Source organism: Aythya fuligula, chromosome 2, assembly GCF_009819795.1.
Source record: "Aythya fuligula isolate bAytFul2 chromosome 2, bAytFul2.pri, whole genome shotgun sequence".
Taxonomy (NCBI): Eukaryota; Metazoa; Chordata; class Aves; order Anseriformes; family Anatidae; genus Aythya; species Aythya fuligula.
The window spans coordinates 124,284,259-124,306,209 of NC_045560.1; the positions used below are offsets into that span (position 1 = coordinate 124,284,259).

Sequence of the window (21,951 nt, forward strand, 5' to 3'; positions counted from 1 at the left end):
AAGTGGCTGGTGAATGATGTGGCAGCTGCCAGCACTGCCAGTACCAAGTTGCTAAAGAAGAGACTTAAATGTCTGGGATTTCATTTTCTTATCTTGAGCGTTATAATTATGGGTAAGTTTAAGTTTGAAGGTATGCATATGGACTTTGGAAGCTTTATACAATTTCCTGAATTTGTTTAGGGAAATAGCAGGGAGAGTGAATTTATCTGTCTCCTGCTGATGAGTCTGAAATATTGAATCTGTAGCTACTTCTAAGGCTTGCCATAGTGCAAGAAAATATGAATGTGAAAAGCTGATCTGCCATCCTGCTGAGCAGGATAACTAGTTTGAGGGAATCTAACTGTTAATACTGCTAGGGGAAAGAGCAGTAGGCTTTGGAATCCTGAGATGCTGTTGGCAACAGAAAAAGGAGAGGGCTGGTTAATTTGAAGGTAATATAGAGAAAACAGTTGGGGAAATAGAAAACAGAGTGCTTCAGGTGTTCATAGTTTAAATACAAACCAGTGCCGTATGCTCCGTGTTAGCAAAAGGTAGCTTGATAGTGTTTCAATAATTTTCAGTGTAAATAAACAACTCTCATTTGAGACCTCATGACATAGTATTTTTTTTTTTTTTTTTTTTAAGGTGAAAAGAGGGATTTAAAGCTTTTATATTTTATTAATTTATACTAGAGAGAAAACACAATGATGATGACTTTGTACAGCACACTGAGTGGTAACTTCATTCTGCATGTTTTTAAGCACTCTACACAAATGAGGAGTTTATCTTTGTAGTTTCATGGACGACTCAGTAAAGCACACAACATTTGCTTTTAATCAACAGATTTGATGCAAGAATCAAGTTCGGTATGTGTCTGGTCAGGAAACTGGCACCTGCATGTTTCATAAAACTTTATTAAACTTGAGGAGAGGGAGGCAAAGTGGCGGGGTTATTTTCCTAACATCGGAGACATTTGCCTGTTGAGTGCAAATGCAGTCAGTATGACCAAGTGAAAAGATTGGAAGCACTCGGTGGAGGCTTGCTGGAAGCCTGCGCCGTCTCTGCCCATAGTCTCCGTTTGCACTCGGTGTTCTTGGCACCCTGCACACCGCTGCACTGATCCCACTGTTCGTCTGCCATCTCTGTACAGCCGCGGAGCCTATTTCAGCCCCCAGACACTGGCCTCAGTGGGATTTTCCCAGCAGTTACATCTCTGACAGCCTGGACCCCTCTGGTACCAAATCTGAAAGCTGGGTTGAGAAAGACTTTGTCGTCCTGTACTTTCCTATTCTTTTCCTACTCTCCAGAATGTGGGGTAGAGAAAAGGGATGCATCGCGCTGGCTCAGAGGGGTGATTAACTGCTCGGATGAAGCATTGTTGGGAGGAATAAACAGCATAAAGCAGTCAGGTGATTTAAAGCAGGATGGCTGGAGTGCGTGTTGATAAATGCAGAGTCAGGGAGAAGTATGATAGCAGAAATCATCTGAACTGGGAGACCAGGGTGGGTGATGGGTGTAGAAGCGGTGAGCAAGGGCAGGGGGATAGGTGGGAAATGCCAATAAACTACAAGCAGAAATCAGTATGTAAGAACACTTGAGTGCACTCTGCTTAAAAAGCTCAGACTGAAATTCCGGGTTCCTAGGTTTTTTACTCCTTGGCTCCTTGGCTATTTGGAAATAGTTGTGAAACACCAGGCAAGTGCAATTTCTTGCTCTGGTAAACTCTGAGGACTACTTCATCTACTATTATTACCAGTTAGCAGAGATTTCTGCTCTGAATGTGAAGACTAATGACTTATGCAGAGGAGAGTATTGGTTTACATGGAAGAATGTATGTTTTCCAGTTTAAAAAAAGATCTTAGAGCAATTACTAGAAGTTAGCATACTTCTCGGCTCATGTGAAGCGAGTTGGGCAGAGGCAGCAGGGCAGATCAGTCTCTGTTGCAATGCCAGTTGCTGGTTTCTGCTGAAGTTCTGCTAACCTTTTTGCTCTTCTTAGTTATTGTTCTCATCTTAGGAACAACTTTTTGTCTTCCCAGGATCTACTTGGTATTGATAAAGACATAGGTAGATAAAGACATAGGCTGTGTAACAGTGTTGTGACACTGGAAGCAACAAGGCCAGTCCTGCTCTCTCCTTCCAGCTGGCTGTGATGCTAATTTTCAGTCTGCATCCTGCCACGACCAGTCCAGTTCTTGCAGCAACCAGAGAACAGCTGTTTTACTGAGGATCTGTTGTGTGATGAGGAATGGGAGAGATCACAGTAAAAGTCCATTGCTTTTACAGTGCATCCTCCGATGCGAAACCTTCCTCTAAATACAGCTTTGGGTCCTATATCTCAGCTTTTGTCAAAGTACCTCACCCTTGCTCTCACATTTTGCCATCCCATCTTTGGCTATGAGACAAAGAGCCACCTGGCTGGATGGAGAGAGGCAATTAGGGAAGCTACCTCTGGACTCACACATGGCCCTGTGCTTGCAAGAGTTTTCTGGCATGTTGTGGAGAACAGTAACCTTCTTTGCACCAGAAGCCAGAACATTTATTGACACTTTGGATATATCTGTTGTGGTCTTCATATGTTACTGCTAGTGTAGGGTTACTTTGTTCCACTAGAGTAAACATTCTTAGGAAACTGGGATGCTTTTATGAGTAGTTGAGCAAAGTAGTTTTTTATTGAAAAAGACAAAAGCCCAGGGATTTAGTGTTACTAAATGAAGTATAACTGTAATTTCTTTGGGTAGAGGCATAAAAAGAACTGTTCTCCTGGAACAGGAAAACTTGGATGTTATACCAAGTAGTTTCTGAAAACTGAAGTGATAAACTTGAATTGCAGGCTAGGAAGTTTAGTTAAATCCATGTTTTAAATGAGACAAAATAATTAATATTAATAATTAATAATTGTTCTGTGCAACATGGAGGTATATTATAGATGTACTGCTTTAAGTATGTCTATATGAAACTGTTTTGATGAATCCCTTATTGAATTTGTTCTAAGTAAGGTTATTTGAGCGTAGCTAAAGACTATAGGAGAGGTAAGCAAATACATATCTGAAACAGACGTTGTGTTTGCTCTTTGAAAATTTTAATAGCCTCTTCTTGGAGCCTGGCTCAGCTCTTAAGTTAATTAAATAAGTTACATGATATCAGCTGGATCTTTTTCCAGATCCAGCAGTATCTTACATCTAAAATTTAGCTGGTTATGAACTTGGTTGTTTAAATAGGGACTACCTCTATTGTTATTTTTGAAACAAATGTAAATGCCATTAGCCTGAATAGATTTTGTAGCATGTTGTATTGTCTGTACACTCAGATGGCTGTAGTGTTTTAATCAGAAACATGTGGTTCTTACAGGTGAAGAGAAAAATAATGACTTTGCTGGTAGAGTAATTGTACAGTAATAAAGGTTTCTTGTTTGGTTGGTTTTTCTCCTCAATCAGTATGTCCTGGTACAAAGCAAAGGAAAACCTGTATGGGCAGCAGGGTACAGAGTCTCTGGGGTCAGCAGTAACTTAGGAAAAGTATGCAGCGAGGTCAAAGATCAGTTTAGGGGCCTATTTATCAAGTGAATGAGCCACAGGGGCTGCCTCACCATTGGTTCACAAGTTGATTTAGAAAACAGGAGTGAAAGCAGCAGGATGGAAAGCACAGCTGAGATCTCTCAAGCGAGCGCATTGATCGCCCTGAATGCCTTTCTGGGTCATGTTCGTTTCACGAGCAAACAGTTGATTCCCCAGTCTCCGTCCCAAAGGAAATGGTGATGGCCCCGGCCGGGGGGTGGAGGAGACACGGGGGAGGAGGGCATGTGGCTCATGCCGCTTCATTCACAAGCACAAGGATGGCACCGGGCCCAGACTCTTCATAGAAGTCCTGCACAGCAGCTTTCAGTCGAAATTCATGCCGCTGATGAGATGCAAAAGTTTCTTTTCATTCATAGCAGCCAATTCGTTCCAGTGAGCAGCGAAACATAACATAAAGTATAGAAAACACGTCGAGCGGTTGCCAATTTCTAGGCAGATTAAAACCTTTTTTTTTTTCTTTTTTCTTTTTTTTTTTATTTTTTCTGTTGCTGAAGTATGCTTACCATGTAGATTTCCCTAATCATGACTTGTTTTCAAAGTTAGACACAATAGTATTGTGAGCTCTAGTAAGCAGTTGGTATGCTTTGAAACTTTGCTGCCTAGCTAATTAATGGGATTTCGGTTTGGAGGATGGGCAGTGATGCTTGTGTTATTGTCCTTGTTTTTGTAGAGACAAAAACTCTGTGGAGAATTCTGAATAAAATAAAGCTGTAATGATTGGTGTGATTGCGATCAGCTTGTGTTGTTTTTAACCTTGAAAGCTATCCATACCTGCTTTCACATGTAACGTTTTTGTGTGTTACTCGTTAGAATTGTATAATTTTTATTATTTTTTTTCAAGTTATGTTAATGGATGAAAACTGCTAATTGGAACACAAAACTGTTTCCTGTAAGGACAACAAATGCTGTGGGGAGTTGAAAAATATCGCAAGAAGCGTTAGTACTTACTAGCTACTAAGGATCTGAAGATGAAAGTAGTCTGCATGACTTAGAAAATAAATCTGCTTACCAGATCTTGAAATATGTGGAGCAAATCTTCTCTGGTAATTTAACACTTGGGATAGGGTTGAATAGGTCTGCAGCGTGATAAATTTAAGCAGAATTTTTCCCTATTGTTACTCAAATGCCTGAGTAACAGGCATTCTGTAGAGACTGTCTTTTTCTAGTTCTGTGGCTTGTTTAGCATGATCAGTGTGATGTATGCAGTCAGGTTTTGGGTTAGTTTAGGTCTTAGCTGTTTTGTAAAATGAAATTACACAATTTAGAGTAGATGCATTTTTGTGTATGGATGAACCTAGACCACAGCTTCAAGAGTATTTCTGTCCTGGCTGGTAGGCAAAGGTCCTAAAAGTTCTTTCAAACAGCATGGTCAGAAACGTTCAAGTAATGCTACAGCTATGAGTTCAGTGCATGAGAAAAAAATAAGTATTTCAAGGAATTAAAGATGATGATGAATCAGAATAAAAGATCTCTGTCATCTAAATTCATAGGATGAGCTGAGTACTGTGGTGCCCAATCGTTACTAGGTCTGACCAGAACAAAAGGGCATTTGTTTGTCATTGCCATCTGAGGACATGCTTCTCCCTCTCTAGTGCACGAAGCTGTCTGTAGTTTCTTATGATGGTTAAAAATGGAAGTCTTCAGAAATGATATGTTCGTGGAGCTGTTTTGTTTAGTCTTTAAATGAAGGCCACTGTGATGAAGCACAATTGAGTGGTATTTAAATTATTTACACCCTATAGAAAAGACATTTAGGAAAAAAGGACCCCAAAATGTGTACAAAAACAAAACAGTGTCTGCAACAGTGCCCTGGATGATGATGATTAGACTAATATTTCTGCCTTATTTTTCCAGTAGTAAGAAGTGTTCTTATTGTTGGTGGGACCCAATTAAAAATAATTGCACTCTGTTATTTTCCTTTCTGAGACACAATTTGGGCTGCAGTGATTCTCCAGTCCCTTCACTAAAGTTTAGGATATGAATTGGACAGGAGTTTTTGTTTTTCAGATGTGAGGCATTAAAGATGCTTCCAACACATTAATATACTTGAAATGCAGTTCATTGTACCTCACATTCCATTGATCTTGGATTGAAGATCAGAGATTTCAGCAATCACATGCATTGTCTTGTGAAGCTCAGTGTGTCAGGAAAACTACTTGAATTCTTTATCCCTCTAAAATCCAACAGGCAGTTGCAGAATGTCACCATTATTTGTACTTTCAAAAAATCATGCCTCATAAAACCAGAGTTGTTTGAGGATTTTTTTTTTCTGTTGCTTTGTTATGCGTGGAGAATAATTTCCATTTTTTCATTTATGTATACACGTACAATGCAAAATAAAATGTACATATACAAATGTGAAGTAAAAGAAAACAGATTCTGATGCTACATTATTTTAGTGATGCTCCAAAAGGAAAAAACTCATTCTTAGAGCAGTGTACAGACTAGAGCAGTGCACAAACTGGCCTCTTACCTATACATGAGGAACAAACTTGGCTGTTCTCAGTATCTGTAAAGATTTTCGATCTCTGAAACATTCAGTGGAGCACCAATGAAGTTGAGGGACAGAACATATATTGTTTATTCTTGATAATGGCACTGTATTTTTTATTTTATAAAAGGAATACTGTAATTCACAAAATTAACCCTCAATGCTTCTGTGTGAAGCCTAGAGTTTTTCAAAGGTGGTCAAGTATCTGAAGACTGTGTCTCATTAAAATTTAGTCTGAATTAGAGATAAGATCCACTTAAGTGTCTGACATTCCAGCAGGAAGACTTTCAAGCATTTGTGTGCTATCTAAACAAAATTGTTAACAGATGACTCCAGTACAGAGGTCCCATGATCTTTGAGTAGGTGCAATTAGGAGTGCAGTCTACTCCTGATCTTCATGCTCTTTACATGTACCAAACTCAGTGATCTGAGATACAGACTTCATTGTGATGCTATTTCCAGATAAAACAAAACACTGAAAATCCCAACTGTTTCTCTGTTGTCCTACTCCACAGTCCCATAAATGTACATGGAAATGGAGAGGCTAAGAATACTGTAATACTTCAACACTGAACATTTTTTTTTTTGCTTCTGCAATGATTTTTAAAAAGGTGTCACACAAGAAATCATACTTCAAATGTTATACTTAAGTTATACTAAAATGTAATTCACTTGTGGAAGTCTGTAATAAGATAGAGTCAGGATACTCAGATGAGTTTACATTTAGCATTTATTGCCTGGTACAAGCATAGGATGATCACAACTGAAGTATTGAGTTCTTTCTGCTGTAAGTTGTTTTAAAACAAAAAACTCCGATACTTGCAATAATATTGATACTGTATTTTTTTGCACTAGGTGTGCTTTCGTTGGGTTTCTGTTGTTACATCAATCTTTTTTTGCATTAGGTGACACTTCAGTCAGAGAGGTAATAACTGCGAAAAGTTTTGAATCTTCAAATTCTAGCTATTTAAAGCAATGCACACAGGAAAAAATAATTCCAAAATAAAATATTGGAATCAATTCAGATAATTGAAGAAGACCTCAGAGAGAGGGATTTATATTTTTATTTTGGGGATCAGTTCATGCTGTAGTAAACGAAGGGAGTCCAAATTTATGGTTAAACTTAATCATCTTTGGAATTTGTTCTGTAGGCAGAATATTAACATTCATAAGTATTTATTTCCTGTCCTAATCTTTCTGCAACTTCTCTTTCAGTTTTTTTCTTGACTAAAAGTGCTTTTAAATACATGGCTCAGTGGATAAATTCCATCACATAGCTCCTTCAGTGGTTCGTTTACTGTTCCAGGCTGGTGCAGCGTGCTTCCAGCTCTGAAATGTCTTGGTTTATATGTGCTTACTAATAGTCTGATGTTCATAAACAATTAACTGTACATACTGCAAATGTTAGTGATATTAGGAAGCAAGACGTTTACTGAGTAGACATTGATAGAAATGCTATTTAAAAATATGCTATTATAAATTCCTCTAGGTTTGAGGTGGTAACGATTTATGATGTTTTCTTCAGCTTGCAAGGCAGTATAAGTATGATAGAGTTTTCTAAGAAGTAATGAAAATTACTCTCACTGTAATTACTAGCATGCAGCAGTAACGCCTTCAGCTCCTGTTCTTATTATAGCAATCTCCCTGCTTGCTACTGAGAGATGTGGCAGAGAGAGATCATAGTCTCTTCACAAAGGCCAGCACTGGCCTCCTGTGTCAGCCAGTGGGCTCTACTGTAGAGGAGTACATGTGAGATCATGGCATATAGCAAAAGATTTCATTAGTATTGGAAGAAACTGGGACTATTAGTACTTGATGATGCTGGCTGTGCTGCTCCGGGGAAAACCCAAAGCAGCTGCTGTTGTCTTCAGACTTTAAAGATCATCTCTGGTAAGCTAAACATCATTTTAGCCAGGTCCTGGCTGGTTCTGGTCATCCCCATTAGTTGGTTTACAAGTGGTTTACATCTTACTGTTATGAGGCAGATTAAGACAATTCTCAAATATTGACCTTTTACAATGCAGTTGATGATGCAGCCATCATTTGATGTTGCTCTGGGAAGTTCAGTTTTGCACAGGTAAGAAGGCTATTGGAAGCAATAGCCTTTGAAGAAATCCAGTTTCATGCATTATTGATGTTTTGGAAATGAATTAGGAAAGGAAAACATGAAAATCCAGTCGTGTTCCCTTGATCTTTACATAAAGGGTGGGGCTAATATGATGCCTGACTTGCAAGGCCATACATCAAATATGTTATACATGGGAGAAAAATTGTTATCCTGGTTGCTTTCCTTTAGATTTACATAGTGTTTCTCTCTCCCGTATCCATGTGTTATACATATTTCACAGTGGACTGTTGTCTGTATGACAGTGTGATGGTGTAAATTCCTGAAGAGCACACCATTCTGTGCACTGCTACCACAATTCGATGAAAGCGGGTAACTGCTAATGTGGTTAAGGTTCGTGACTGTGACACCTTTTCACAGCTGTGTTTTATTTTATTGCAACTTCTTAGTAGTTATTGGTGGGGAAAAAAAAAACAATCTATCCAAGTCAATGATATGAGAATTGTCAAGAGTCAAAAACTCCTATTTCTAAAACAAAAAAAACTAAATGCAAGAATTCTTATTTTATATCCTCTTATGGATTTTAAAGGATGAAGTGAGCAATTGGTAAGAAGTGGACTGACAAGTTTTGCATTTAGACTTAGTGTAGATTTTGTGATAACCACATACATAGAAAAAAGATACAACCAACTTAATTCTGATGCAAGAATTCAGGGATTTCCAAAATGGACTTCTTCCAGCTTTTAATGCGTGTACACTTAAAGAAGTTTTAAAAGAAAGCTTCAAAGCTGTATGCTTCTGAAAAGCTTGGGCGCTATTAGAAGTTCAATGTGTTCATCTGTTGTGAAATGCATTTGCTAAAAATACCCATAAAGGGTAGTAGGAGTGCTCTCAAGTTTTTAGTCCGATGTAAATTCCTACATTGTGCACATTATTATGAGTGTCTTCCATTTATGCACCAAGTGATGTGACTAATATCTGTCATATGGTCTTTGCTCTTTCATCTTTCCTGCAGGGGAAAAAGCATGTGCAGCTGAGCATTTTGTTGCAGGAGGGTGGCTATGATTTTCTTGTTTAAGTATTCTTGGTGCTATGTTTTCATTAAAGGAAGACGAAATCAGAGGAATGTGTTCTGCACTTGAAGCGGAAGGTGACCGAGACGGCAATGGGCCCTATTTCCTGCAGGAACATCAGGAAATGCTTCTTGTACAACCATCAACCATTGCCAATGCTCTGAGATACTTTTTTTTTTTTTTTAAATGACCTAATTCGATGACTCTTACTTGCAGGGAGCCGACTGGTGCCTAGGGAGCAGCAGTGGCCATCTTAACCCTTACACCAAAGCGTGACAGTCTGTTGTACTGTCAGGTCCCAGTCTGCGTTTTCTTGAAGCTGTGTTAAACTTGTGTAGGAAGGTGAATAGGCGTGATGTTTCTAGTTTATGTTGCTGAAGAGTCTTGCCTGTGTTCTGCCCCAGTTGAGTTATTAGGCTCTGAGGACTTCCTGTTGGGGTCCACTTACAGTTACGTAGGTCTGTTGCAGGAATGCAGGCCTTAGTAAGTATTCCAGTTAAACATACATGGACTTACTGAATTACATGGCTTTATTGCCCTCAACTTCAATTATCCTTTATGGAAATTAAGCCTTTATAATTGTATCTTTTCAGAACTCACTTTTCTTTACAAAAATGCCAACTGGTTATATATATGGAAGATATATGGAAGTTGTGCTTTGTTGCACATGTGAGATAGCATCCCTTTTCTCTTCTAGTTTCTGCAGCTATGATGTGCAGAAGTTGCTATTTAATGCTGCAAGTGTTGTTTGTGAAGTGCTTCTGTACCTCTGGATGAATGTGCCTCGGTACAGAGGCAAAATTATTGTTCTCCAACTATTGAGAAGCCTTTTTTTTTTTTTTTTTTTTTTTTAAAAGGGGAAAGAGGGAGTGGGAGGAAAGGGGAAAAAAAAAAAAAAAAAAAAGCCTGCAGTAACCACTGGATAAATACAATGTGGGAATCAATATTGTAGCACTTACTGAACACTTCCTGGGGTCCATTCAGAATGGAAACCACAGAGCTCTTTTCTGTTTGATGGACACCTTAGAACAGCTCCCCAAGCCCCCCTCTGGGCAGTGCAGTGTAGCAAAGCCCAGGAAAAGCATCTTGCAGCAAGCAGAACCTCAAGCTTAGCTCTCTGGGTTGTCAGCATGTTTCTGAAAGCAGTTTGTAACTGCTACGTGATTTAAGGATTCTTTCCCCCTCCTCCCCTCCCCCCCCCCCCCCCCAGAAATTCTGTTTTCCTTTTAAGATGTAACTTGGATATTTTGTAAGACTTAGTCCACAACTCTACGTAACTGCAAAAATAATTGGTTAATGCATTGAAGGAGATATGGGTGCTAAAGCCCTGATGTTGTGTATGTGGCATTAGTGCTCTAGTTTAGCAGGGAGAGATTGTCCTTGACCTTGTCTCAGACAGGAATTAACTACCACCCTCTTACCTTTGAGGTCTCTGACCTGATGCCTTGTTCAGAGGGGTGTTCCTCTGACATGCAAAAGAAGGTTTGAGTTCCTGCTTGCATCAGCACATCCTTACTGTTCTGGCTGCTTTCTCCTGCTTTTTTTTTTTTTTTTTTTTTCTCTCTCTGAAGGAAGTTGAGTGAAATGCTCTTTGGGGCTTTTTTTTCACAGATCTTAGAAGAAAGTGATGGACGTTGTAAGTTCCTACAACCTGACTGTGTTGTGGTGGGGGAAAAAAGAGGCAAGAAGTCAGTTGTTGCAAATTAAATTAATACATTTCATCCACAATTACTCTTTTCCAAATTGCCACATTAAGTTCTGTGGAAAAACAGTTGTTATTGCCTCCCATTTATCTAACTAGCACATTTACAAGCTTTGGAGACTTGAATCTGGTATGTTCAGCCTACAATATTATAAACTGAAAAAAAGTAAAACATTGCTGCTGGATTTTGCCCTGCCTAGGCTTTGACTGAAAGTTCATGTTTAAAGAATAAGTTTCAGAAAGAGCGTCAATTGTTCCAAAAAAAAAAAAAAAAAAGAATGATAGTATACCCAATTAAAAAGCCCAAGCAAAATAGCTTGATCCTGAAATATATACCAGTATATATATATATATACACACCAGTATATATACTATATATAGCATATACCTGGTATATACCTAGCCAAATGCTTGGGATCATATGAAGAGACTTTAAAACATGCTATAAAATGTCTGTGGCCATCTAAATCAAATTATAAAAAAGCATTACCATTCTGTCCATACTTGATGGAGTGCTGCAAGTAACAATATCCTGACAAAATCCAACACTGACTTCGTTTTTGCTTAGAATAGCCTCGTTTAATATCATACATGTTCATGGAAAATACGTGCCTGAATTCTTTTTTTTTTTTTTTTTTTTTTTTCCCTGAGGTCCATCACATAGCATGAGACCTATAAAGCTATACAGTTAGAATATATCATTCTTTAGCAAGGCCAAACAAAGGAAGAAACCTTTTATGCAGTGTCAACAATACCAATAAAAATAATAAAAGAAACAAACAAACAAAAACAAACAAACAAACAAAAAAACAATACCCAAGCTTAGAACAGCGTATCCTCTCATTTGCATATCAATTTAATCATATACTGACTGGTTGCGCCTGTAGAGTCTGCTCATGTAAGTGCATTTGTAAATCTGTATAATGTGCCAGGCTAGCCTCTGTGTAAGGTGGCTTTGCTGGTGAGAAGTTACTCCACTTAGTAACAAATTTGATATTTCAAAATACATAACAGAGGGTTTTATATTCACAACCTAATGTCCCACACATCAGCCTTTGTATATGCTCTCAGTACTATTTACTTCTTTAGAAAGCTCATTCAAACTGATTGTTTAGGTAGTGTTTATGCATTATACAGAGTTAAAGGAATTCTAAGAAAGTGCTTAATTCTGAAACTAGTAATTCTTAACCCAGATAGTTGCTTTTCTGCCATACCCCAGGTCACTTTTAAATTGCTAGAAACACTGGTGTTATTTTGTACATAGAATGTGTTGATTTTATTTACCATGGCGGTGGATCTGATAGCAGCTGATGTATTTGGCTTTGTATCTGTGAGTGTGATGACTGCTAGCAAACCACGGTGGAGTGTGTCTTGTACTCATAATCTGAGGCATAATGAAAAGTCATCTTTTAGCAAAATCTGATTCTAGTTATTCATAAAGTGGTCGATAAATGAACCTGTCAACTCGAGATAAACATTGAAAATAGGTGACAAAATGTTAATCTTTTCACAGTCATTTTTTCACTGAAATCAGTGACTTGGCACGTAGTACTTGTTGAAAAGCAAGAGATGGTTCATGGAAGTGAGGCAAAAGTGGATGGGTGTTGCTTCTTCTTCCTATCAAAGTTGTTGCAGTTTTGCACTCAATCCAACCAGAGGCAAGCAGTAAACATGGATAACTTTTTCCATGGTTGAAAATTAATCCATTGGTATTTGTGGAGGTTGCAAAGCATATATATAGTATATACATGAGAGCTAGGAGGGTTGTGTCTGCTTGGCTTGACTCCAGTGCCCAGGAAGCTCCAAAACAAGACAAAAAAATACACTGGTGCAGATTCATACAGTTTTGGGAATCATGAGATCAAGTGGCCTGAAGGAACTGCTGGTGGTTTTCTTCTGGTGGGAACTTTCACAGGAACATTGCTCCCACTGGTCTAGTACAATGGGCTAAGCTCCTTCAGACTCAGTTACTTTGAATCATACAAATTCTATTTCCTACTCTAAAAAAGTTTTAAATAAGCCAGGACTTGGCAACCTACTTGTCTACACATCATAGCAGATTCTCAAAGTGCTGAAATCCAGATCTTGGCTTCTGGACTTTTTCACATGAAGAAGAGATTTGACACAAACACCCAGGTGCTGTGGGATAAACTGTCTGTGCTTGTGATATTCTTACCCATTTGACGAATGGGGACATGTTATAAAGTCTTTTCAGATCAATGTCCTGCTTTGAAAGAGAAAATAAAAATACAGAGTGTTGTGGGGTATTTACAGAATGACTTAGTCCTGTTTTCTGGAACATGAATTGTTGTGTAGGTAGATACTTTTGTAAAGCAGTGCTAGTCGCTGGTACCTGCTCACCCTCGAGCTGTGTGACAGGCAGGTATGTACCTTCACTTGACTTCTTACTCAGATCTAGCCACTGATTTCAATTTGGCCACTAAATCTTCTCTGCATTTGCCTTGAAAGGCGGGCTGAGGTATTGAGCTGCTTGGGTGCAGCTCAGCCAAGAACAGCCCTGTTTTCACTGGGGCTTTGGCTTCATCTTGGTCCACCTTTTCTGCACATGGAGACATCTTTTTTCCCTATAATTTGTCTGTTAAGCTTGTTTATTGGACAGTGATCTGGTTGCTGTAAGTGAGCACGCTGTGAGTGTTGCCTGTTTCCGAGCACTTACCCTGTTTCAGAAGGATTTGGTAGTGGTGGGGCCTCCACCCTCCTTTGTTCCTTAGGTGAACTCTGATTTTTCAAAATAGGCAGGAAATTATGCTCTTTTCCTCTGGTCTGTTTCTTTGGATGACAACGAAAAAGAAGTGTGGTTGCCGTCTAAAAGGATAGTTGAAAAAACAATATCTGGATGTCACCCATCCCTTTGGAAAATGAGACGGGCCTTGTGGTGCTTCCAGCAGGAGCTCTGTGTCTGTGAACTCCCTGCAGCTCGCTGCATCTGGAAATTTCCACCCTGCTGTATGACAGCTCTATGCAATAAACCTTGCCAGATCGTCCTTAATACCAAAAGGAAGCATCTTTCAAAGTGTTTTCTATTATAATTGATGTTGTTTCTCTGCCTTTTTCTACTATATCTGACCGGTATGCCTGTTCATTCAGGGTTTGGTAGGAGAGCTTGAAGATATTTGCTGTGTTACCAAACTCCCTTGGAATTTGATTTCTATTCAGTCTTCTTAGTTCTGGATGCCAAGTTTCTTTAGACAGAGTAAAATGTGATGTGCACTTATTGTGCTTTGTAGATAGTGGCATAGAATACAGAAGAAACAAGGAAATGTTCCCTAATATGAAATCACTTTTTCTGTCATGCTAGTTTGTGAATTCATGTTGTTTAGCTGATTTATCTTATTAATAAGGGAGCTCTGTTTTTTTTGTGATTACTATTGTATATTGAAAGTTGTTGCTTTTGAGTTCATCATTGAGAGAGGGCTTACAGAATCACTAAGGATTTAGTTTTTCTTTTTAGCTCTTGTGTGGTAGAGTTAGTACCATTATTCCAGTCTTGGCACAGAATTTGCAGAAAACCATTTAACAGTACCAGTTGTGTAGTGACCAGCATCCCATGTTGGTCATTAAAAGTTTCTTGTGGCAAAGTAAGTTGAAATGATAGTGGCAATTTTAGGGCTGAGTCTGTATTCTGGATTTGCATTTTTTTTTTTTTTTTTTTTTTTTGGTGCAGATGATTTGTTGATGGTAATTCTGGAGAAGTACTGTATTAATACAAAGGGAATTCCATTAAAATAGTGTTAAAATAGTACAAAAATGCAACAAAACATCCATCAAATAGAGGCCTAATTGTGAACTTTAAATCTTTTTATTTACGGGACCTACAGTGTTTTTTTCTTTAAGTGACAAATGAACAGATGAGCATCCTGTTATCTACATATTTGCACTGTATTTCATTAGTAAGTATCCAGTATTTTCAGGATACTTTTCACACAGGTGCTTTTTTTGTTACCTTTCTCTAGCTAAACATGCTCTTTCCCTCAGATTTGAGGGAAGATCTGAAGCTGTTTCTGCCCTACAGCACTTTGCAGCATCATTGGTGTGAGAAGGTTTATGGGCAGGGTAAGTTTTGGTATACAGGCTGCGAAACTCCAGGGCTTGCCCTGTTTGGAGGACATGAGTAGAAGGAACAGGAATGTGATATCAAAACACAACAACCAGATTATAGTCAGCAAACAGGATGATAAACTTCCTGGAAGCTTGTAGTTTACTGCTCAAGTTGATGTAACGATAAGATGGTTTGTGCATTTTTGATCTCTATTTTTTGACAAGAACAACAAATGCAGCAGTAAATACCACTGAATGACCATTTACTCACTGGAATTTTTTGTGACTAGTATAATTGTTTGTTTTGGAGGTATATTTTTCTAGTTAGTTTAAGTCTCTAGAAAGCTTGAGAAGTCTAGACTAGCACGTAGTGTCATAATTCAGTTAAAAATATTTTAAGGATGTGGGCTGCTGTTGCTATGTAATTGGCAATACTATTTTAGGATAGAAGGTGAAGGTCAAATCTCTTGGGAGTGATGTTTTTTCTTTTTGTCTATAGAGATAGCATCCATTCTGTAAATCATTGCACTGCAGTCTTCACAGCAGAAGAGGCCAGAAAAATATTTTAAAATGAAACACCAACACTTGCAAAAAACAAAAAACCAAAAGCAAATACACAACAAAACACACACACACACACACACAAACACAAAAAACAACAACATGGAAATTTTCTAACTGTGGATTTGGCATCTTTTCCTCTGCACTTATCCCACTTTCTTTCAAATGCCAGTGGAAAAATCAAAGTCTAGCAATTAGTAACTTTTTAATGGTCCGTTTGATGAAAAGAAGATTAAGCCTGAAAACCAAGCAATCTACTTTTATTTTTGCTTCCTTCTGGTGGAGTTTCAGCTTGTTAGGGTAGTGCCTGCTTCATTTGTGTGTGAAGTATTAATTCTCCTCTGTGCTTGTGCTTCCTAATTTAAAGTGAACCTGTCTTTTCAGATGTTTTCTTTCTTTTTATCTTCACTTTTGGTAAATTGGGAACGCCGCAAGCCTGGATTCATGGAGAACATCCGGCCCTGGCCTCGCTGCCTCACGTGCCTGCCAGCCGCTGGTCCTTCCTCCAGGCAGGGCCTAAGGGAAGATGGAAGATGAAGAGCTTTCTTAAGAGGGTCATGTATAGACCTGAAGGTGTTCAGATTTGCTCTTGATGTCAGCTCTCCTCCCAAAGCTGTTCCCTAGCCCTGGTATTTCTCCTAAAGCTACTTTGCCTGTATTTTCAAAGCTGTCTCTGCCAGTATGTTCATGCAGTCACGTGCCACGGATAGATCAGTCCTCTGACATAGCCTTACCCTGCTCCTTAAAATGGAAAAATCAGTAAAATGGCACTTCGCAAAAGTCTAGAAATGTCCCTGTGGTCTCAGTGGCTTTTTTTGCCCAGCGGACAGGTCTGCACACGGTTCACTGGCTGGAGTTTCAATGCCTTCAGACGCAGGGAAAGCAAACTATAGTGGTCTGTTATGGATGTGAGGGAAACTTAAAGTGGCGTCATTTCCTCCCCCACAGAGGAAGGAATGCAGGATTCAAAAGTATTGAAGATGCTGGAAAACAATACTTCATATTTATTTATGGTTTCTTGATTTCCTCATCCCACCAGCACCATTGTTCCTTTGTGGTGTTCCTAGAAGTCTGATGTCTGAAGTTTTGAATATTTTAGACCACTTTTTTTCTTTAGAAAATAGGCTTCAAAAGTACCTTCCTTCCAGCAAACTGATGAATGAAAGAAAAAAATAGAAATCCCCAACTAGCCTTCCATATCCTTGGGTAACCTTGTGTGGAAAGACTCTGGGAGGCTCCAGTTTGTTTGTGTAATCGATGTGGGTGTCTTGGTAAGCTGCAGCGTGTCCCGGTACGAACAGTATGCAGCGCTGTCAAGCTCCGGCTGAGCGTTACCAGATGGCACTTGCCACCAGCATGCTCTGCCTTAACACTGCAGGTAGCTGGGTGAAGAGGGTGGTTTGTGTGATGCTGTGAAGCTGACGCCTTTTTCAAGTGAAGTAGCACTCTTACTGTCCCCGTGGACTGATTGGGAGTGGCAGTTTTTCTTCTTCTACTTTTTGCAGACTTAATAGCTAAAAAAACCCCCAAATCTTCCCGGCTTCAAGCAGAAGATGGTTGTAAGTCTTTGGATTATAGCCTAAAAAAAATGAGGCTTTATTTCAGGAAAAAGTAATAACAAGCTCTCTCGTCTTAAGATCCCAGCATTCGAACAAACAGTTGCATTAAAACAACTAAAATTGTACTGCAGTCAGGTTTCTGTCTTCTGTTCCTTTATGAAAAATTAATGAAAGGGGAAAAGAAAAGTCATGCATTCTTTGTGCTCCCGAAGAACACATGCTTCACAGACAGTTCAATGAAATTGTGCAATTACACTGGAAACTCGTCAAAACTGAAGACAGGCTGGAGACCTACATAAGACCTACAAAAAAAAAAAAAAAAAAAAAAAAGAGTCTAAGAGTCTGTACTTGAATAGGGAAAGGGGAAAAGAAAGGAACAGTGAGAGAAGGAAGTCTCTGAGTGGGGAGGGGGTTATGCATGCATGTAGAATCCAGGATCATATTTTGTGAAATTATTAGTTTATTTGGCTTTAGGGCAATCCAGCTAATGTGGACAGATTCAAATGGGATGGCTTTATTCCTGCAGCTCTATTTGAGATGATCCTTTTACTGATTCTCCTTTTATTGTTGTAAAATTGTCTTTGGTGATCATTGTAACCTTCAAGAAATGAAACCTTTTTAATGGATGTAAACTGAGATTAGCATGTAAATATCCTGTGATATAGTTAATGTTCAGCAGATGTTTAGATAGTAGCATAAAGATAAAAAGTCAGAGCTAAGCATTTTTTATCATTATTCTTTCAGATAGTTGTCAAGTCAATAAAGTAATAAAAGATGAAATATTCTCGGCATTTACACACGTGAAGCAATTCGTGAATCAAATATAAGACAGAAAAATATTAATGATTGCATTTCCATGGAAATTACCTCATAACCATGCAAGCAAATGGAAATTGGCAAAGCCAGTTCATTACAGGCAATAGGGGCATGTAACAATCATGTGTTTGTATGAAGCTGTGTGTAAGATGAAAGTAATTTAAATTTTGGTATGGTTGTATTCTTGTTGGAATGGAGTTAAAACAACTAACATTAACATCTAATCTTCAGAAGCCAGTAGTTTCCTCATTTACTGATCTTATTCTTTAAGTCCTGGTATGAAGTCAAAAATATGTTTTTTTAAGCCAGGTTATACCCATTATTATACCCATAGGTATAATTGTGCTTTTTTTTCCTTGGTTGATACAAGAATTAGTTTCTTTTAACACTTGAAAATATTTGTTCAGAAATGTTTAAAGTCACAAATCATGTAAGTGTATATGTACCACTGCTGTGTTTATTAAATACCTTTTTTTTTTTTTTCTTCAGCAAAAGTACTTTAATTAAAGTACTTCAGGTTTTTCAAGGTGAATTGTAAGTCCGTTTCTTGCCACCAGGATATATTTGATAGAGCATCAATACTAGCTTGAATTTCATCTTTTAACTGTGCCGTCATATCCAGTGGATCAAAGTCCTGTACTTTCACTGAATGTCATTGATTCCAGTGGGACCCCGATTCAGAAGTGCTGGGGATCTGTCCCTGCAAATCTGAGAGCTGGATCTGTGCCAGTATACAAAAATTAAAAGAACTCAGTTTACTGCTTCAGCCAGTTTACATATTTCAGAGTAGGCCAGTTGTTTGGTTTACTTTGTTCAATCTGTGTCTACTCATGACTGAGAAAAAGAGGGTGAAATTGAGGCAAAATATTCAAAGAGGAAAAGTAGAGTTTGCCAGCTTCTTACAGAAAAAAGTACTGTGTTTCAGCCTTTTAAACCATTTTTTTCAGACCTTCATGCCTTAAGTAATTACCATAAGGAAATAATTGCTTTGGTCAGCCTTGCTGGAAATAATTGCTCTGGTCAGCCTTGTTTACCAGCTATTGTGAGTTCAGTGTTGTTTGCTGCCCTGGGAAGAGTTTGTGTACCAGTAGGCAAGAAGATTCCACTGTCAATGAAAATCCTTTCACTTGGTTTCATTTCCAGCATCTCACAGAAACGGTAAAGGTGCAAGTGCGGCATAAGCAGCAGAAGCAGTTAATGTAGCTTGGCTTTTGTAGACGAGGCATTTCCTCATTTGGGGTGGAGGGACATTCATATGACAGGACTCCATTTTATTTAAAATTTTAAAGTGTTAAAACTAAGAGAGAGAGCAGGAGCTTTGAATTTAAACAAATATTAAAGATTTGAAGTTTTTTAAAATGTATACGATAGGACCATATTTGTCTAATGATGACATTTTCTACCGTGTGATGGTACAGCAAAAATAAGTATAATTCTCTCTCTATTTGTTTTTAATGTATTAGTAGGCATGTGTGTTTCTGTGTTTTTTTCAAACACCCACCACTGTCACAATAGTATCTTCAAAAGTAGCCTGTCAGGAAATTTACTGCAGGATACATTGCAGCTAAAACTGCTTTCTGACTTATTTACAAAGAGATCCTGCTGCCTGTTTGAATTCTCTTCTGAAGAATATCCAGTTTTCCATTGAAATTTTAAGAAGTTCTCCTTCTTACAAAAGCAAGTTAAAAAAATGGTTTAAAAGTGCAAAACCCTTTAATTTTACCAGAGTGGGTGTACAGGGCTTCTGCTTTCTTTATCTGCATGAGTTTAAATATGCCCTTGAACATTTCCATCAGAAAATAACTGCTTTACCTGTTTGTGTAGAAGGAAGACTGCTGCTAAGATAATCTGCTCTCAGAATCATTCTGATCCAAAGTGTGGTGTATATAATCTTGGATTTCAAATTGAGGATCACATTCACAGAGATGCTTCAGCCACTTTGCTCATAGGGGCTATCATTGAAGCCCACTTCAATGACTATTCTGGCTGCTCTGGCTGCTCTGGCGTTTCTGATATATCACGTCTAAATTGTAATTCAAATGATTTATAGTTAATGCTATGCATCTAAAGTCAGTGGAGAGTTTGCAGGTTAGTATTTTCTTGGAGTTGCGAGACATTTGTTTATTGTACCTGTAGTTGTAAGGCTTTTTTTCACGATTTAAAGAAGATTAAAGCACACGAATGAAGTCGAGATACTTGAAGTTCTCTAGTGAAATAATTTCAAATGAATCAGGGAATGCTAATGTTAGTATTCTTAGATAGCAACATTATTAGACACATAAATTGTCGTTAGTGACCAGTGATGTGTTTGGGATAACTAAGTGTGAAATGACTTTAATTTTTTCTCGTATTTCTTGGGAGCTCCATTATTCTTTTTTGTTTTATTTTGTTTTCCCTAGCTTTGTTGACAATAGTAAAGCCTTGCTTTTGGTTGGGGATTATTTGCTATGCTTTCAAGGACTTTATGTGACTTACAGTTTGTATTATGCACTACTGTGTATGTTGCTAAGCCAATGGCTGAAATCTGTTCAGAAGCCAAAAGTGTCTTAATTCTCTGTGCAAAAGATAATTTAAATGAATTCTGTTTTCTTATTGCTTCTTTCTTTTTGTTTTCTTCTTGCCTTAAAGACAAAAGTAGTTTCACAAAGCATTTAATTACCAGCCTCATCATAGGTTGTACAGTCTTTGATTATGCCATTTCTGAGTTTGGTATGTTTTTAGGAGAGACCAGAGTAGATACCATTATTGTGGAGTTTTTTGAAAATAAGACTGTTGCCTGTTGACTTGGAAGTGCTACAAATGATGGTTGCATGAAATAAGGCATTAACGATTCTGTTAATTTTGTACCATTTGACCATGCTAGCACACACATGTGAATGACAAATGATAGGAATTAGGGGTTTGTATCCCACGTATAAGATGGGTTTCATTATGCAAGGAAGTGTTCTGATTTCCTCTGGTTAGAAAAAGAGTTTAAATTGGATTTACCTGCTCTTTGTTCTGTAGTCAGGAAGGTGCTTTTTATAAATACTGTACTGAGACTTCCCTGTAGGCTTTACAAAGAATTGAAATTGTTGTGGAAAACAGCTGTTTCACACTCTTCCTTGCATCACATTTTTCTTGACCTAAGTCTGCAAATAGGGACTTGTAGCCAGACTTGACAATGAATAGTTTGAGAAGAATGCTTTATTTATGCAATGTTGGTAATAAAAGTTGTAGAACTTCTACACACTCTAATTCCTAATTAGCATCTGACCACATTAAACAAATTCACAATTAAGGACTCAGCAATCCAGTATTAGAAAAAGTGTGTTATGTGTTGAAAACTGAACATGTAATAAGGATTTGGTGGGCTTTCATTATGATTGCCTCACATTAGATTCAAGTTTTCTCAGTTTTTAGGTTAAAACATTGCTTTTTTATTTATCTGCTTGTCTTAATTATTAAGGATTTAATAGTTGCTTTTTGTTGGTGCTGAATCTGTTCTTCTCCCCCATTCAAAGGCATTCAGAACTAAGCTTTAAATTTTAATTCTGAAAGCTGTTTCTGGTTTCTTTGTCATAATTTTTGATAAAGATTATGGTTGTTGATTCTGGAGGTCATTTATGAGTCAGAAAAGACTCAAACTTGTTTTCAAACATCTTTATGAACTTTGGAAAGATAAAGAAGGGAGAAGATTAGCAAAAATGGCTTTTATGTCTTGTATTATTTCATGATTTCTAATGATTTCACTTCAAATAGAATCAGAAAATCTTAAAGACTCCAAATGGATCATTTGTGATATGGATTTCTCATCTTGACCATTTTACACTTTCTGCACGTAGTGAGTTGCTTTAAGCTAAAAGAAATATAATTCATTGTCTAGAACTTAGAAGCTGTCTCCAAAATATTTTTGGAATTGTTGACCTCTTCCTAACTGGTCTTCACCTACAAAAAAAAAAAAAAAAAGTTTAAAAGAATCGTCATTTTGGGAGTAGAAGTTAAATGAACATTTAGTTGATTATAATGAACAGACACGACTGCATAAACGGAGTAAAACACAAATCTGTGAAGTATAAAGGTTTAAAA

General features: G+C 37.9%; 1 protein-coding gene across 2 annotated transcripts in view; it reads left to right on the top strand.

The window, feature by feature from the left end:
* PREX2 (phosphatidylinositol-3,4,5-trisphosphate dependent Rac exchange factor 2) overlaps nucleotides 1-21,951 on the top strand; it is a 178,100-nt gene that overhangs the window by 18,757 nt on the left and 137,392 nt on the right. Inside the window, exon 1 of one of the 2 annotated variants that reach the window (XM_032181377.1) lies at nucleotides 1,362-1,388. The exons of the other annotated variant lie outside the window; for it this stretch is intronic. The gene's annotated coding sequence lies outside the window, so the exon portion shown is untranslated. Of the gene's footprint in view, nucleotides 1-1,361; nucleotides 1,389-21,951 lie in introns of those variants that run through there. 2 annotated transcript variants of the gene reach the window in all.